The following is an 18,364-nucleotide window of genomic DNA, read 5'->3' on the forward strand; positions in this document are numbered from 1 at the left end:
GGGGTGAGTTGGAGGATAGAAGTTAGAATTTATACTTGGGTACCAACGTTCAGTGGTGTGCCTTGAGCTGGTAATGGGTGTGGAATTTTAGAGTTAGCATTTGCAGCGTAACTATTTAGGAAAAGTGAAGGAAGGACAGAAGTGTGACATGTACACTGTTGATTGAATTAAAGATTTAAAAATTCAACACCCATTAGCATGGTAGACTGTGCTGCTAGCGTTAAACATGAATGTATCATTATTTTGTTATTTGATTACTGTAAATCAGATTTAATAACAAAGAAACTGTCAGGATGCAGCTGGCTCACAGGAAAATCACCAGTGTTAAATTTACTCTTGAAGTGTGCCATTAACAATTAGTATACTGAATAAGGAAACTTTAAACTTAAATGAATTTTAAGTGCTTTTACTGTGCAGGCAAAACAAAGTGAACCCCATCTAATGGGCATGCTCACTACATCCTTTATATACAGTTTATATATTTTTATTGTGAGATCTTTTTAAGCACTTTTTAAAATATTTTTTTGTTTTATGTTTTAATGTGGGATTCTACGGGAACTGGTAATAATAAATGTTTAAATAAGCACTTTAATGCATTTTATTCAATATATTTTCTTTCAATATCATGTTGATTAGTTGGAATTAATACTATTATTGTGCATTACAACTTATTTTGTGTATAGCACTCTTCAGTGAGAACCAGCACACAACACTGTGAACAATTCTCAGTCAAAATGCAAATATAAATCACAATAATTGCAGAACTAGTAAACATATAAATGCAGATTTGTTAAAATACACAGAGAACAAGATGAAAACTAATTAACCATTAATGGAAACAAGCAATATCTGTCCCTTAATAACTTGATGAACTATGGCCAGTTGACATAAGAGGAGGGTAAAATTGTAAAAGAGAAAGTCAAAAATAAAGTCCCAGTCCTGGAGGCCTCGGCCAACTGACCACCAATCCGCTTCGTGGTTTTCTAAAGTGGAGTCCGTCCAGTCTGATGAGAGAATCTGTTTATCTGATGATTCCAATGCTACTTTATCCGTGATAACTTTTTCATAGCAGGACAGCAGCCAGGTAATACAGCAGTGGCATCAAGTTTTCTTTTAATTCAAAAAATGATTCACTATTTTGCTACATTGCTGTATTTAAAACAGAAGCAATAGTGTTGGAGAGTTTAGAGAAATAATGTTAAGGAAAAGTCTTTCCTGTGTGGCGTCTGTATGTTTTCCTTGTGCCTGTGTGATTTTTATTGGTTTTCTGGCTTCCTCCCACTTGCCAAGTTTTCCCAGGGATTGCTTGTCAACGGTTTGTGTGTGATGAATTGCTTTACATAACCCTAAAGAAAACTGGAATAGGCTAGTTCATTAAATGGAAGGATTTTTGATTAATATAAATTAAATTAAAAAAAATAGATTTCGGTTAAGGAATGCTGTGGTGGGTTGGCACCCTGCCCAGGATTGGTTCCTGCCTTGTGCCCTGTGTTGGCTGGGATTGGCTCCAGCAGACCCCCGTGACCCTGTATTCGAATTCAGCGGGTTAGGAAATGGATGGAGAAGGATGGTTAAGGAATGATTGCAAAAATGGGGAAAAACATGCTGATGAATATCCTGTATTTAATTTCTGAAAAAAAACAGCTCAAAAATAGAACTGTGCTAGGGTGTCAGAATAAAGACCTGTAGCAGTACTATGAATTAAAACTGCATCTCCCAGCAGTCCCTTCAGGGGAGAGGCTGTTGGGGTCAAAGGTGGTCAAATGAGTTTAAAAGGAGGGCAGGTGGCCAAAAGAGGAAAAAAGTTGTTTTTGTTGTTGTACGTTGTGTGTTGTGTGTTGTATTTATCTGTTGGACTGCCTGCCATTAATTCAGCCATATTTAATCATTGTGTTCCTGGATTGTATTGGTTTGTTGGGGTCTGGATCGTCTGTCTACCTGTGTACTGACGACTGTGTTTGGATTCATTGGCTTTCCTGCAAGAAAAGGAGCGATCCTGAACCATCCATCCGTCTCCATCCTTTCAGCAACTACCGGTAGGACTGTGTTTTCTCTTCCCTTTCAACATACAGATCTCTGGACTTAATCTCTTCACCTCTCATTTCATCCGGTTTGGTTTTTACATGGACTTTTTCTGTGTGGTGTTTATGTTTATATGTTAAATGTAATATCGCAGAAGGGGTCAGGGGTGTTATTATTGTTTTCATTTATTTAATTTAATTTCATTATATTCTTAATTATTGTTATTCCCCAGTGTTCTGTATTCTGTCTCTGTTTGTGAGTGTGTGCGGGTCGAGCCAAGGCTAGGAACATCCCTGGGATCCACTATAAAAATAAATAAATCACTGTCATATTGATGGTGTGAATCTTCGCGGACTCTGACCGCTACAGACTGTATGTCATTATGAATATTTTTTAGAAAAGAGTTGCATAAACGCCAAACTGTTTTTAGTGTCCTGTCCAGGGCTGGTTTCTGCCTTGCACCCAAATACAGCTTGTTCCAATTCCAATTCCCTTTGACTTTGTAATGAAAGTAGGCTTTTATACAAAATGAATTGATAGCTATTGTCAGAGTAATAAAGGAAGTGTGCACCTCCTATTTGTAGTCTGATTAAAATCATTCTAAAATATTAGGTTGTGTCAATGAACAGAAAAGGCAAAAGTAAAATTAACAGGGCCATTTGGATTAATTATGTTCTCTCTGACCTCTCTCTTGGTGTAATCTCTGTTAAGTAAAAATAGAAAAAAGGCTTAACAGTTGTGATAACCATTGACAGACCCTCAAAACGATAAAACAAGCTCACATCTAGCCTCGTTGTTCTCCACAGATGCCATCGAAGCTCCATCTGTCTTGCCTTCCCTCTCTGCCCTACTGTGTATTTCTCTTACTCACAACATCCTGATGTCACCACACCTTTTCTTAGTTTGTCCGTTTTAACTTTGTTGATCTGTTCTTGTTTGTACCCTCCATTTACAAACACCTCCCCATACATACACACATCTTTGTCTGCCCCATATCCTATTAAAACTGCCTTTTCAGTGACATTCATCCGTTGCTTTACTCCTGTGCACCTTTCCCCTCATCTTATCTGTGCCTCATTCATCATCCAAGAGGCAGTCCCCACACAAATTGCAATAATTGAGGATTATGTGTAGAAGCCTGCATGACATGTGAAGCTCCATTTTGGACATTAGATGCATGAGCATAAGCAATTTATTTAAAGACCCACAGGATATAGCTGATGTTGATGAAAATTTGGCAGAAAAAAAATGCATAGCTTATAATTATGTTTGATTCTTATAGCACATCTACAAGCCTGGATTTACAATTCATAATACATAATGCTATATAATATACTGTATATTAAGAATATAATTAATAATAAATCAATCAATTTATATGAATAATTATTTCATATAAATAAATATATATAAGAATTATGCATAAAAATTAATATAATGATAATTGATGATATGTGATTGGATTTACATTTGGCTTTTGTCCAGACCAATTGTCCAATTAGTGCTTAACTCTGGATGAAGTATACTCCTATACTGGCTAGTCATGCACCCTGTACATCTGTGTTGTTACCACACATCCCAATGTTCCCAATCCCAAAAGGTTTTTTTTTTTCCTCACAACCATATCCCTCAGCCAATACAGTATGTCATTTGATGGTATATTATAACATATTCAACGATGCAATAAATTGTTATGCATTTGCCTAAAATTCTTTTCTTCTTCTTCCTCTTCATCTTTTCCTACTTCTATGTGGGGATCAATGTTCTTGATCAACTTTCTTATTATAACTTGATATTTTGTTCCTTTAAAGTTACTGTTAAATATAAATTGAAGTAGTAATTATATAAACACAAAATCAGAGCAGTCTTTGTGCTTATGTAAATGTTTTCCCTTTTCAATAAACAATAAATGTTATTAAACTTTATAGTCTTTACTTACAGGATATAGCATTGAAACATTCATTCCAATGCCCAAATAAAAAAAAAATCAAGTTTATTTATAGACGCAGACAGGTGACAGAAGTGGATTGTGTAGACAAATAAAACCTCTGAATGCCAAAGTCTCAACCAAAAGTCAGAAACTGTCACTTTCTGTGGCTGCTGTCACAGGAGAGCTCAAGTTTAATAAGCTAACCATGCAAAGGTAATTACCTCCCTCTACTGGCCAGCGTGACTATTACTGCATAGCACAGAAACATAAATTGTGAGAATAATGTAGGTAAACAAAATATATATGGTTTTATTTAAAAGTAAAAAGCAGTTGCACATTAATCTAAGCATGAACTTTGAGTTATATCATAAATTATAATAATTTAGGTCAGGACACCTTTTGCAATGTGCTCTGATCCTTCTTTAAATATTACTAAATTTTCTTAGTAAAGATGATTGTTTTGGACTTAATGCTAAATCTGGATACATCTCAAGGTCGAAGTCAAGTGATCGATAATGCAATATTCCAATGTTATTCATGTCTGATCGTGTTTCCTCAGGCTTTGTTTTGTGTTATACAATCTCCCTATTCTCACAGGTGGCCCAATCTAGAGTACACACAATTGTTGTACATTTCGAAATAAAACATTCCCTGGCAACATGGAACTTGTTTTTATCCTGCAAAAATCACAACTATTCCATATTACAGTTGAAGTAAGACACTCGGGAGACATTCTTCATGTGTACTTTGTATCATATCATTTCTATACTCACATCTACAACTATTTTATGTCCTGACTGAATTCTTTATTGAAATGTAATGTATATGTCTGGCAATTGATTACATTAAATTAAATTGCCACTTTTGTACAGTAAAAAGAAACTTATTTAGTCAAAAACTCAAGTGATAAATCATCATTTCATGGACTGCTTTTCAATGTGAGGTATTTTATCAGTTCAGGGTTGGTTTAAGTATTACCACCTCTGTGTAAATATTTGATAAAGGTTCTGTTTCCAACATAACTGACAAATAATCATTTTTTAACTGCACAACACTTTATCAGGATATTAAAGCATTAAAAACTGAGTAATATTTTAGTGTGAAAATCAGTCCTTTGCATTACGCCTGTCTTGAAGCTCCTTGGTAGGGAATCATTTGAAGAGGAGGATTAAGAGGGGGTAATGCTGTCAATTATGCCTGGAAAACACATAAATACCTACAGTATAAAAATAAATTGATAAATAAATAAAACAGTTGGCATGTTCACTCTGTGAATTCTTGGTGTTTTATTGGGAACTGGCACTCCCCAAAGATATGTGCTTTACACTGCTTAGTAAAGGCAAATTGCTGTGGTATACTGTGTATATGATATGTGTGACTGAGTGTGCCCTGTGGTATAATGGCCACTAAACTAGGGCTGGTTTCTGTTTTGCATCTAATGCTGCTAAGATTTGGCCCAGCTACTAGAGGCCCCATTTACATGGATCATTTTGGACATTGCAGTCCATCTTGCAGCTCTAGCATGCAAAGAATTTCTGCGCAGTTGTTGCTCTGTCAGTTACTCAGAGAGTATGTGCGGTACAATGACCATTTTAACATTTAAACAATCAAAGTGACGATGCTCATGACTAAGAAAATGGCTGTCTGACTGAGCTATACATGAAAAATAAAGATCAGGGAAGGTGAATGCATAGTATAAAAAGTAAAGAATTCTTGCAAGTAAAAAAAAAACACAAACTAACCATGATACCTGTTGAAAACCGATAATGGAATAATGAAAAAATATTTGCTTTGTCTTGTCCTACGTATTCCTTGAGTATGTCTTACCCAGCGCTCACCCTCTCAAGCGTCTTCCCATTAAGCCCACTTCTCAGACTCAGACATTACTTTTGAGGCACTTTTCTCACCTCCTGTCTGGTTTTATACTTCCCGTCATTGAAGGTGGCTCTCTCAGGATGCCTCATATGCCTTTACTTGTCCTTATGCCTCTCACATTTGCACTTCCTCTTTCGTCATGTCACCAAAGCCAAATTGACCAGTCAGATTGCTCCGGGGGACTGGACACATAGACCTTGGTGTTTTATTATATATTAGATTAGGCTAGATCATTTCATTTGCACTTGTTGCAAACTATTTAAAAAAAAATCTGTATTATGCATACTTTTATTACATTTGTTTTTCCCATCAATGCATCATGAAATGTAAAATAACCTTTTCCTTTCTTTCCTTCTTCTGAAAGTGAGATTCATGCACCAGAAGATGACTGAAAAATATAACTTGACCTAACAGGTAATACCAGGGATCTGGAGGTGCGTAATGTAATGAGTCACAAATGTCAAGAAAATGAGTGCAGGGCCAGAGCTCACTGATATACCGTCAGACACTTTCATTCTAAGAAAGTAAATAAACATCTTATATTCTGCTTCCTCACTCTGCCAACCACTGGCACTCATTCCATAGAACGGAAACTCCAAAGAATAGAGACACACTACTTCTGGATTTTTTTAGAAGCAATTCTAAACTCGACACAAAACTTGTCAGTTATAGTTCCATACAAAACCATACCAACATCATTAATATCCTTATAATTCTTGTCTCTGCATCATTGTACTCTAAATCAAAATCATAAACAGAATCTAAGGCTTTGGACATTTTTAAGCATAAGAAAAGGGCAGCTGCATGTGGGATGTCTTTTCCTGTTTTTACTTTTGAAGAATTGAAAATACAAGCCACTTTCTTTATTGTTCTTCTATACTCGCATCACCTACTCTGAACATTAACACCTCAGGATGCCAAACTGACAAAAAGACCTTCACAATGTGTAGGTGTACAATGTACTGTATATTATTAATTCTTGCAGGAATTAAATGGAACATAAAGAGTCTGATTGGCAAGGGATCAACAGTGTTTCAAAAAGCCAGACAAATATCGAACACAAAATCATACAGTTTGACCACCAAATTATGATTCTCAATGTTTCAACCCAGGATCCTGGATCCTTGCAAAGCTTGGGAGACCACAGCATGAGTATTCGTCAAGTGGAGTGCTTTGCATCAGAGATTCCTTCACAAATCCTCAAAAATAATATATTGTGGTTGAGTCATCAGTTATATAAGTGTTGATGCAACTGCAACATCTTCACCACTAATTGATTGCATGCATGAAATCAATCATTGGATGACAGCTAATTTTCCTGATAAAACTTGGTTGGTACCAAATCTGTCCTGTCTTCCCTTCGTGGACTAAAAATTGATATTGATGGGATCCTGGCTGAACCCTCAGCATCAGTCCGTAATTTGGGTGTCATCTTTGACCAGCTCCCTACTTTCCAACCACACATTTGCTCAATAGTATAGACAGCTTTTTTCATCTCCACAACATTGCTCATCTGCATTCTTTCCTCAGTGTGAAAGACACTGAAACACTTATTCATGCTTTCATCACTACCTGTCTGGACTAGAGCAATGCATTGTTTTATGGCCTCCCAACTAAATATACTGCTCAAAAGAATTAAAGGAACACTTTTTAATCAGAGTATAGCATAAAGTCAATGAAACTTATGGGATATTAATCTGGTCAGTTAAGTAGCAGAGGGGGTTGTTAATCAGTTTCAGCTGCTGTGGTGTTAATGAAATTAACAACAGATGCACTAGAGGGGCAACAATGAGATGACCCCCAAAACAGGAATGGTTTAACAGGTGGAGGCCACTGACATTTTCCCTCCTCATCTTTTCTGACTGTTTCTTCACTAGTTTTGCATTTGGCTACAGTCAGTGTCACTACTGGTAGCATGAGGCAATACCTGGACCCTACAGAGGTTGCACAGGTAGTCCAACTTCTCCAGGATGGCACATCAATACGTGTCATTGCCAGAAGGTTTGCTGTGTCTCCCTGCACAGTCTCAAGGGCATGGAGGAGATTCTAGGAGACAAGCAGTTACTCTAGGAGAGCTGGAGAGGGCCATAGAAGGTCCATAACCCATCAGCAGGACCAGTATCTGCTCCTTTGGGCAAGGAGGAACAGGATGAGCACTGCCAGAGCCCTACAAAATGACCTCCAGCAGGCCACTGGTGTGAATGTCTCTGACCAAACAACCAGAAAGACTTCATGAGGGTGACCCAAGGGCCCCATGTCCTCTAATGGGCCCTGAGCTCACTGCCCAGCAGCATGCAGCTCGATTGGCATTCGCCATAGAATACCAGAATTGGCAGATGCACCACTGGTGCCCTGTGCTTTACAGATGAGAGCAGGTTCACCCTGAGCACGTGACAGAAGTGAAAGGGTCTGAAGAAGCCATGGAGAACATTATGCTGCCTGTAACATCATTCAGCATGAGCAGTTTGGTGGTGGGTTAATGATTGTCTGGGGAGGCATATCCATGGAGGGTCAAACAGACCACTACAGGCTTGACAAAGGCACCTTGGCTGCCATTAGGTATCAGGATGAAATCCTTGGACCCATTGTCAGACCCTATGCTGGTACAGTGGCTCCTGGTGCACGACAATTCCTGGCCTCATGTGGTGAGAGTATGCAGGCAGTTCCTGGAGGATGAAGGAAATGATACCATTGACTGGCCACCACACTTTCCTGACCTAAATCCAATAGAACACCTCTGGGACATTATGTTTTGGTCTATCCAATGCCACCAGGTTGCACCTCAGACTGTCCAGGAGCTCAGTGATGCCCTGGTCCAGATCTGGGAGGAGATCCTCCACAACACCATCTGTCATCTCATTAGAAGCATGCACCGATGTTGTCAGGCATGTATACAAGAACACAGGGGCCATACAAAGTGCTGCGTACAATTTTGAGTTGCTGCAATTAAATTTTGGCAAAATGGACTAGCCTGCCACATAATTTTTTCACTCTGATTTTTGGGGTGTCTTTGAATTCAGGGCTCTGTAGGTTGATCATTTTCATTTCCATCAAACGATGTGGCATCCTTTCGTTCCTAACACATTACCCAGTCTATATCAGTATAGATATCCAGGAGGATTTCTTTTTCCCATTGAGATCTGATGTGTTTTCAAAGTGTTCCTTTACTTTTTTTGAGCAGTTTATATAAATAGATTACAATACATTCAGAATTCTGCTGCTCGTCTACTTGCACACACTAAAAAATCTGCTCACATCACTCCTGTCCTTTATTATTTGCATTGGTTACCAGTCTTTTCAGGAATCAAATATAAAATTATTCTCATCACCTTTAAAGCCCTTCATGGTTTAGCCCCTCATTATCTGTCTGAGCTGCTGCTTCCTTACTCTCCTGCTCATGCATTAAGATCAACGGATGCTAACTTACTGATTGTACCTAGATACAGGTTAGTAACTATGGGTGGCAGAGCTTTCAGTGTGATAGCCCCTAAAATTTGGAATGCTCTTCCTCTCAGCCTTCACAAGGAAAAAACTATTATTCATTTCAAACTCCTTGTAATGATTACATCTTGCCTGAAGAAGGGGCCTGAGTTGCCTCGAAAGCTTGCATATTGTAATCTTTATAGTTAGCCAATAAAAGGTGTCATTTTGCTTGACTTTTCACTAGATTCATAATGGCTAACACAGTACAACACCCTAGTACTACAAACTCCTGTAAAAAAAATCTTTTTAATGAGTATTATTCATTTTCTTGTATGTAACTTATACTGTCTTGTTGTAAATTGTAAAGAGTCCTGGAATGTATGAAAGGCACTATATAAATAAAACGTATTCTTATTATTATTATTAGGAGATGCAGTGAAGAACTTAGACATGAAAACTTCAAGACATCATCAGTGAAAAACAAGATTTACATCGGCTACATCCTGAGTCACCCTGAGCATCACTGTCCATACACTGCAATGTGGTAATGTTTCAACCACAAACAAAAGGGAAAAATGGAGACCAAAATTATGAGCGTGTGAAAAAATTGCTGCTAAAATGGCGAAGCTGGCCACTTTGCAGAGAACATTAAGACCGACTGAAGCTGATAGTCTAAAACATAAAAATAAAAGAAAAAAAATGTCAGAGTGAAAAATAAAACACATTGGGAGAACATTAACAAGAATTCGGGAGCCTGTGTTGCCTTTGTGACCACTGGACTAACCCATTTTCCAAACACTCATCTTTCAGGATTAGGTTTGTGGGGAGAGTAGGGGTACCTTGGCAGAATTAGATGAAAATCATGAACCAATACTGGATGGAGCATCAGCTGGGACCTTCATGAATCTTTTAATAAGAAATCTCTTTGTTAGCTGAAGAAAACTAAACGACAGAGACTCCATATATTCTCTCCTGTAACTAAGAAGTCACTGCTGTTATTCCTTTTTTCTTCACATAAAATGTAATGCATTGGCTGAGAATGGGAAGACTTTTTAATCTTGAAATCCATAACTAAATTAGGGAGATGCTGACAGTCATTCAACTGCAGTTTCACCTTTAAATTAATTACATATAATGAGCTCTTCAATTTTTCATGCTCGTTTTCAGGTTTTTGCACTCAATAAAAAAAAAAGTAGAAAAGTTTCCAAGAGATTAATTTTTTTTTTTTTTTAATTTACTATATAATGAAGTTGTGTGTATGGAACCTGCAACACGATGTTTTCAAACTCCAATTCTTAGCCAATAAGCCACACTGTGTTACAGGCTTGACATCTTAAAAAAAAAAACATGGCTGTTGTGCTTCAAGTGAAGAGATTGACCAATTAGTGGTAATAAATCTGACTTCTCAAGTTAGATGATTTCTCAAGTTTCTACCGAGTAGAAGTCTTCATCAATTTAGTAGTTTAGTACTCAAAGACAGTCTAAACCTTCAGCAAAGAATAATGTTCAAAAACCATAGCAATTCATAAAATCTGAATGCATTTAAAATGCTCCATAAGAAATTGTATCTTATATCTTATTTGTTTATTATTTAATCAGAGTGCTCTTAAAAACCACGCCACCTACAGTTTTGTCTAAAATCATTTGCAGCTTATCTTTTTGTTCATCGCCATTATTATTAACAATAACAAATCTGTAATGCATTCAAAGGCATCTCATAACTGTCACCTTCAATCATTCACTTCCAACCTCATCTGCAATTTTTTTAATCTGTGCTGCTGCCTTTACTTTGCTTCAGTGTCTCCTTTTCTTTTTGATTTTAACCTTCCTTAGGTCTTCTGTTAGTTCTCTTTGATGACACACATGGCACTTTAATCTCATTTTGCTGCATGAAGTCTATTTGGAAATCAAAGCAATACCTTCAATGACAGATTTAAATTTGTTTTCCTTTTGGCATGAGGTGAGATTTTGTACTTTCCTTTAATGTACTATACATTTTAAAAATTTTGTAAGCTTCAATTATATATAATCTCAATGAAGCAGCTGCTTACACTTGCAGGTTGCCATATTATTAGAAATCATTGGGGTAAGTTATCATGTCATAATTCATAGCAGTGCAGTATTTAGCCTCTTTTTTAAAGCATAGTTAAAACATAACCTGTGTAAGTAAGTAAAATGTATTAAAACTTGACGTACAGGTCAAAGGGTATGGCTGAGAAATAGAGGTAGACAAAGACAAGGGAAGCTGACAGGTTGGTGGAACCAAGAACCCTATGTGGTGCTGGGCCAGGTAGGGGATTCTGGGGTGGTGTATAAAGTGAGACCAGAAGGGGGTGGTAGAGAGAAAAATATGCACCGTAATGCTTTAAAGCCTTGTTGTTTGCCTCCACAAAGTGCTTCAGCTACCCCAATGGCCGAACCATCTCCACCTGGACTTCCCATATATGGGTTTTGGACAATGAGAAACCCAGCCTCTACAGAAAAGGGTGATGTCCCAGAGAGAGGAGCTGTGGAAGGGAAAATTTGGGGAGACCCCCAGCCTATTTCAGAGAATAAGAAGATTAAACTGATTGTCCGGGACTGACAATGGTTAAGTATGGGGGGATGTCAGAGGGGGACATTTTTGTTCACTGGGTCATTCCATTTCTCTCTTAGGAAAAGAAACACGCAACTATTACATTTAAAACCCAGCAGATGAACAGGCAATAGGCACCCATTGTTTGGACTGAGGCGAGAAGTTAAAAGGCAAATTTCCTGGGTTATCCTGTTACTGATTACTGCAAATCACCAGGCCCAGATAATATTTATCCTTGTGTTCTTAAGGAGGCTAGTGAGTACATATATAAACCCTTGACACATATTTTTAGGAAGTCACTAAGCACTGGAGAGATTCCGAAGGACTGGAAAATGGCAAATATCATCCCATCATATAAAAAGAAATGTGACAGGGCAGATCCAAGCAACTATAGGCCAGTAAGCTTAACATGCATCACAGGAAAATTAATGGAAGGAATTATTAAGGATAAGATTGAGCAACACATGGCAAGGACAGGAGTTAATCTGAACAGTCAGCATGAATTCAGAAGAGGGAGGTCGTGTTTTATTAAAATTTTGGAATTCTATGAGAAAGCAACAAAAAGATATCAAAGTGGAGCTTATGATATTATTTATCTTGACTTTCAGAAAGCATTTGATAAGGTGCCACATGAGAGGTTGGGCTTCAAGTTAAAAGAAGTGGGAGTTCAGGGTGATGTTTTTAGATGGGTGCAGAATTGGCTCAAACACAGGACGCAGAGGGTGATAGTGCGAGGAACCTCATCAGAACTGGCCGATGTTATGAGTGGTGTTCCACAGGGGTCAGTGCTAGGGCCGCTGCTATTTTTAATATATATAAAGGATTTAGATAGGAATATAAGTAACAAGCTGGTTAAGTTTGCAGATGATACCAAGATAGGTGGATTAGCAGATAATTTGGAATCCGTTATATCATTACAGAAGGACTTGGATAGCATACAGGCTTGGGCAGATTTGTGGCAGATGAAATTTAATGTCAGTAAATGTAAAGTATTACACATAGGAAGTAAAAATATTAGGTTTGAATACACAATGGGCGGTCAGAAAATCAAGAGTACACCTTATGAGAAGGATTTAGGAGTCATAGTGGACTCTAAGCTATCAACTTCCCAACAGTGTTCAGAAGCCATTAAGAAGGCTAACAGAATGTTAGGTTATATAGCGCCTTGATCTGTGGAGTACAAGTCCAAGGAGGTTATGCTCAACTTTTATAATGCACTGGTGAGGCCTCATCTTGAGTGCTGCGTGCAGTTTTGGTCTCCAGGCTATAAAAAGGACATAGCAGCAGTAGAAAAGGTCCAGAGAAGAGCGACTAGGCTGATTCCAGGACTACAGGGGTTGAATTATGAGGAAAGATTAAAAGAGCTAAGCCTTTACAGTTTAAGCAAAAGAAGATTAAGAGGTGACATGATTGAAGTGTTTAAAATTATGAAGGGAATTAGTACAGTGGATCGAGACTTGTATTTTAAAATGAGCTCATCAAGAACACGGGGACACAGTTGGAAACTTGTTAAGGGTAAATTTCGCACAAACATTAGGAAGTTTTTCTTTACACAAAGAACGATAGACACTTGGAATAAGCTACCAAATAGTGTGGTAGACAGTAAGACGTTAGGGACTTTCAAAACTCGACTTGATGTTTTCTTGGAGGAAACAAGTGGATAGGACTGGCGAGCTTTGTTGGGCTGAATGGCCTGCTCTCGTCTAGAGTGTTCTAATGTTCTAATGATTATTGTGATGGCTGTCCACAGAATATCGGTATTTGCTGTGTTGCAAAAGAATCACCGCTTTGAAGTTTTATCTGCTTAAACATACAAACAATATAACATTGGGATAAAAGAACTGCTCCTTCCTTGGAAAATGTTTGTATTTACCTGACTTGGAAATTAACATGTCTGAGAATATTGGTTTCTAATCAGCTGTGTACTCATTGATAGTTGGTAACAATACATTTTGTTAACTTGTGTTTTCATTTTTTGTTAAACCCAGGAAATTTAGATGTGCCATTGTTTAATCCGATTGTCCACTGCCAACTGATAATGGCAGGGACTGAAGGAGATTTAAACTTCTGGGCAGGAGAAGGAAAAGAGAGGGACAGTCCACTGAGAACACTGCCAAGACACTTGGACAGAGCACAGGGGCTCGCAGGAAGACGAGGGTATGTGGCTGGCACAACGTGAGGCACAAGGACGGCAACACTTACTTCCAGGGAGGAAGAGACAGCTTCACAAGGAGACGCCAGTTGTGGGTCCAGCGAGAGAGGGAAGATGCATGAAAGGACTGAGCAAAGCTGGCAGACGAGAAATGAGGCATGTCTAGATCACAGCAACACAAGGAGCCCAGAGTGGGAAAAAAAGAAACGAAGAAGAGACGCTGACAGGGATCCCACGATTTTGATAAAACTTCTGTTGGGAAATGAGTGTCTGATGAACAGATTGTATCGGTGGACAGTTGGAAGATTAGTTGTTGATGTAATACAGCGCACAAACTGGACTCTGCACCACTAAAGGTTGTATCCTCCAATCCTTGTTTTTAATGGACTTTAAGAGTGTGGACTGTGTGCTTTCCTTTCTAAAAAAGGGATTTTGTTCCTGATATTGTTAGATTTGGTTTATGTTCATTTATCTTTTTAATGTAATTATTGTCTTGTGTAATAGAAGTTACTGTTGCTTTTCCTGAAATTACTGTTGTGTGTTTACTCACCACCCAATTTAAAGAACCCTTTGTGCTATTTTCTGTAAATCTCAAGAGTTCCCAGTCTCTTAATAAAACTGGGTGGTGTAGTAAGATATTTTAACGGTGTTTAAGTTAGAATACCTGTAAGCGTGACCAGGCACCTGTCACATAAATTTTAAATAGTGTCAAATATAAAGTTTCCTATAACAAAATACTACAAGTAGCAATTAGAAGCATTACGTTTTCGATTTAAGTATATATTGTTTGCATGTAGTACTAAAAATACACAAAATAAAAATAGCAGTGCAGTACAAAAAACAGCAATAATAAACCATGAATGTAAATTTCTGAAAGCAATTGTGAAAGGTCATAAATATGGATTTACATTTTCTGACTGAAATAGATTCACAGGCAAACATCAACCGTCAGAGTGTTCAGCACGCTTCACAAAGCAAGGTTTTGAAATCCTGAGGTGAAAAAATTCTTAAAGCTCAATTATCACAAAAAGTGTACATAGGATCAGTAATGCTGTGGGTAGAGCAGCGTTCAGATATGACATGTAAGTATGTTGCATGATGCTGTGTGACATTAAACACTACACCCGAGATGAAGAGCAGCCACATTACATTATTATTAGATTTTCAGAACTACATGGACTGGTAATGTTAAAAGGTATTACAAAGCTCTGCTGTAAAAACTATTCCAGATTTATAGATTATACAGGTTAGAACCGTTGCTAATGTGATTAATGGGAAAATCTGAACTGTCATAGAAACATCATCAGGATGTTCTTTAATGATTAAAATATCAGATTTTAAATCATCTTACAAATTTAGTATTGCAGTGCTATACCCTTCATCTGCTTGTAAATGCCACCTTAATAAGTTCAACTTAATAACTGAACTCCGAATATACTGTATATTTAATGTCTAAAATGAAACCCACCACCTGGTTCCTTTGTCCCATTCTCAACAGATCTAGTAAAAAGGTCAATTACTGTTCTGGTAGACCCCATTCTTAATATCCATCTATTCTAATATTATAAGTAGACCTTTGATGACTAGCATAGTTCCTAAAGCTCTCAAAGTGTCAGTTGTGAGATGACTGTTAAGAAAAATCAGTTCTAAACCCAAAACTGCATAATAGTCCAAGGAGGTTATTTTCAAGCTTTATAATGCACTGGTGAGGCCTCATCTGGAGTACTGTGTGCAGTTTTGGTCTCCAGGCTACAAAAAGAACATAGCAGCGCTAGAAAAGGTCCAGAGAAGAGCGACTAGGCTGACTCCAGGGCTACAGGGGATGAATTGTGAAGAAAGATTACCAGAGCTGAGTCTATACAGTTTAAGGAAAAGAAGATTAAGAGGTAACATGATTGAAGATTATGAAGAAGACATGAATGAAAATTATGAAGGGAATAAGTCCAGTGGATCTAGACTGTTATTTTGAAATGAGTTCATCAAGAACACAGGGACACAGTTGGAAACTTGTTCAGGGTAAATTTCACACAAACATTAGGAAGTTTTTCTTTACACAAAGAACGATAGACACTTGGAATAAACTATCAAGTAGTGTGGTAGACAGTAAGATGTTAGGGACTTTCAAAACTCGACTTGATGTTTTTTTGGAAGAAATAAGTGGATAGGACTGGCGAGCTTTGTTGGGCTGAATTTCCTGTTCTCATCTAGATTGTTCTAATAATTACACGCCTGTTTCAAATTTAGCTTTTTCTTTATAGAGTACTAGAAAAAGTAGAGACCCTGCAGCTGCAGTCTCATTAATTATTGTCACACATGCATGTGGTCAGCTCCTGATAAATTTATATTCAACATTACTTACTTTAAAGTTATAAATTTTTCTTAAATGTTATATCACCATACTCTATGATGTTTTCATGGTTTGATACTATTGCTGATAGTAACAATGTCTGTTGCTGGTCACATGACACATGATGTCATTACACATCAATTATATAAGACAGCAGCAGATATTTATCAGTATTTAAGCCTTTAATCAAAGACAAACAAAAAAATGCAATGCTAATATTAGTTATGGAAAGGAGTATTAGACAGTGTTAGGTTATTTGCTTTGTTATTAAATTGACCTTGAATTTTGACTTTTGCTTTTAAATAAAACTTAGTAGTTAGATAAGGGGGTCTAACATCGATCAGTGATCATTGTAAGGGATTATTACAAACTGTTGTTTACACTTTCCTAGCAATCCTGGTGCTATTCTTGACATCTCTCTGTTCTTTAACACACACTTTACAACATTATCTAAAACCTGCTTTGAGCATATAGGTACAATAAGATAATTAAAATGTTAGGTAGTGAGAATATAATGCATTTATTTCTTGTGGAATTGACTACTGTAATGTATTATTCATGTATTGATTTACCTGCAGCATTCAGTTAATTCTAACTCCAAGATTCACAAGCAGAACTAGGGAGTGAGATGAAATAATTCCTCGTCTTAAAACTTTACATTGGCTTCCAGTTAAATTTAGGGATGAAGAAGGCACTGGGCTAATGAACTGGTTGCAGCATGGAGCACCAATTGGCAGACACCAGCTGCAGTGTGGCTTGAATGAAAGTATAACAGTTGTGTTATATGGCCGGCCATTCATCCCGGTCAATACCCCCAGGCTATCAGATGGAGCCCTTCCTGTAGCATAGAGGTGCCCCGAATTCCAGCAGGGCATCATGGACATTGGAGTGTTTATTCACAGCCCTGCTGGATACCATGGGGGCCGCCAGAGAATGCTGTAGGGAGAACCAAGGACTATTTGCCATACAGTACGTAAATAGTAAAGTACGTCCGAGTCACGTGAACAGAGGAAATGACGTACTTCCGGGTTGAAGAAAAGGAGTTTTTATCTGATCCAGAAGTGTTACCAGTCACATGGACAAAGAGAGAAACACTTCCGGTTCAAGGACTTTAAAAAGGACTGTGGGAGATCCCAGGGTTGAGCTGAGTCGGGTGGCAGGGAGACAACGCATCTGGGGGAGTGGAGGATTGATTATTGTTTGATTATTGATTTTAAATTTATGAGTATAGTGGAGTGGACGGTTTTTGTGCACTTAATTATTGTAATAAAAATAGTTATTGGACTTTTATTTGGTGTCTGGTGTGAGGGTTCAAGGGGGCGACAGCATCCCCTATATGTAACACAGTTTAGCATTGGAGAGAAGATTGCTTTGTGTTTTTTTGTTTTGTTTGGAAAGTGTGTGATCGCCAGTGGGAGAGATAATAGAATACAGAACAAGGCAGAGTCAGTCTAGTAGACTATCTTTTGCATGGCTGAACTAAGTGCTGTAAGGGCTCCAAGTGGCAGTGCCCACGTCAGGTGAGTAGTGGAGTTGACGGAAGTGAGTGAGAAAGACAGCCAGGAGCTGGATGGAGGAAGAAGGCTTAAAGCACAGCAGCTAGGTCCTCTGTGAGCTGTGAAGAAGTCATTGCAGTAATGGTTCAGATCCGTGGGGCTTGATCAGGGATGTGGCAGGCTGTGTCTGGAGAGATGCAGCAGCATTCGGAGATGAGCAAGTCACACTGGGAATGCAGGAGACCATGGACAGCGCAGTACTGACCTGCATGGTAGACTGAGGATGCAACAGGCTGCAACTTTAATGTATTCTGATGTTATGACTTGGTCAAAGAGAGAAGTGTGGAAAGATGAAAAGGATTTTAACTCTCAGCCACTTGGGATTTCGCTCTTATTTATTTGAAGTATTTATTGATTTATTTATTTGAACACCCCTAAGACACTTCATTGATTTATTTGGCATGGATTTTACGGATTTATTTATTGAATGGTTTCTTAACTTATTTATTGTATTTTTGCATATACGTTTTGGTACTTGTAATTC

Source organism: Polypterus senegalus, chromosome 2 (genome assembly GCF_016835505.1).
Source record: "Polypterus senegalus isolate Bchr_013 chromosome 2, ASM1683550v1, whole genome shotgun sequence".
NCBI lineage: Eukaryota > Metazoa > Chordata > Cladistia > Polypteriformes > Polypteridae > Polypterus > Polypterus senegalus.